The sequence below is a fragment of the Triticum dicoccoides genome, chromosome 6B (genome assembly GCF_002162155.2).
Source record: "Triticum dicoccoides isolate Atlit2015 ecotype Zavitan chromosome 6B, WEW_v2.0, whole genome shotgun sequence".
Taxonomy (NCBI): Eukaryota; Viridiplantae; Streptophyta; class Magnoliopsida; order Poales; family Poaceae; genus Triticum; species Triticum dicoccoides.
This window is the reverse complement of record NC_041391.1, coordinates 548,504,644-548,505,671: the sequence shown is the minus strand read 5'-3', so window position 1 is coordinate 548,505,671 and position 1,028 is coordinate 548,504,644. Positions and strand designations below refer to the sequence as shown.

The following is a 1,028-nucleotide window of genomic DNA, read 5'->3' as shown; positions in this document are numbered from 1 at the left end:
TATCCTGGCGGCGTCGTCAACTTGACGACTTGCCTAGACTCTAGAGCTGCTCTAGCAATGATGCACTCTAGCTAGCTAGTAAAGCAAGCTCGCGAGTTCATGTTCCTTACCTCCAGCACAAGCTTGCCCCCGACGACGGCGGCGCTTTGCGGCAGAGACGCGCCTCCCCCTCCACCAACTGCGACGACGCCGCGCGCTTTCCCCGTGAGCTAGCGCGTAGCCAGCTGCTCGTCCGAGAGCGATACGGATCGGTCGAAGCCTCCACACGTACTAAGAGGGAGCGCGGGATCGAGAAGAGGCCGGACGTGGCGGCGAGGGAGGGAGGGAGTGGCGAATTAAAGGCAGGCAGGCAGGCAGGCAGGCGAGCTGGGGAGGAAGAAGGGGGGACGGCGAGGGATGGGATGGCGCTGCTGATAAGGCCCGGCCTCTCTCTCTCGCAGAGTCTCGCTATCTCATCTATGTACGAGCATGATGGCTCCCGATTCCGAGAAGTCCCACCCCCCACCAACTCCGTTTTTACTCGCTCCAGGTCGGGCCGGGGAAGCGATGGCCCGCGCAATCCCAAAGCGACGGGCGCGCCCCGAGCCCGGCCGTGGACTCGTTTGTCGCGTTAGTTGGACCGGCCGGCCGGCCAGGACACGGCCGCCCGCGCGGGGGACCCTAGGGCTGAGTCTAGAGCCACAACGGCACAGGCCAGCCCGAGCGCGCGCGCCCGCGGACACGTACCAGGCGTACGTGCCGCGCTCCCCTGCCGCCCTAGCGCACGCGCTAGCTAGCTCCAGTGTGCGCCTGCCGATGCCGTTGTGACCGCAGAGTCTGGTGGACAGTAGGCAGACAAGGCTAAATGAAGGCGTGAGCTAGAATAGGGGGCGCGTCTAAATTAAGGACATTTTACTGTGCTGGTGATTTCTTTTTTTCTTATTGTATACGTACGGCTGGCCAGATACGTACGCACAGGACAACCGGCCTCGTACGATTCTTCCATATATGCTTGGGTTAATTAACCTAACCAGTAACCACGACATGCT

At 61.8% G+C, this 1,028-nt stretch overlaps 1 protein-coding gene across 1 annotated transcript in view; it reads right to left on the bottom strand.

Annotated features, from left to right (window-relative positions):
- The window catches only part of LOC119325524 (AT-hook motif nuclear-localized protein 25-like), a 2,504-nt gene extending 1,963 nt beyond the window's left edge, over window positions 1-541 (bottom strand). The window contains exon 1 of the mRNA XM_037599259.1: window positions 111-541. The gene's annotated coding sequence lies outside the window, so the exon portion shown is untranslated. The remainder of the gene's footprint in view (window positions 1-110) is intronic.
- Between the last annotated feature and the right edge of the window lie 487 nt (window positions 542-1,028).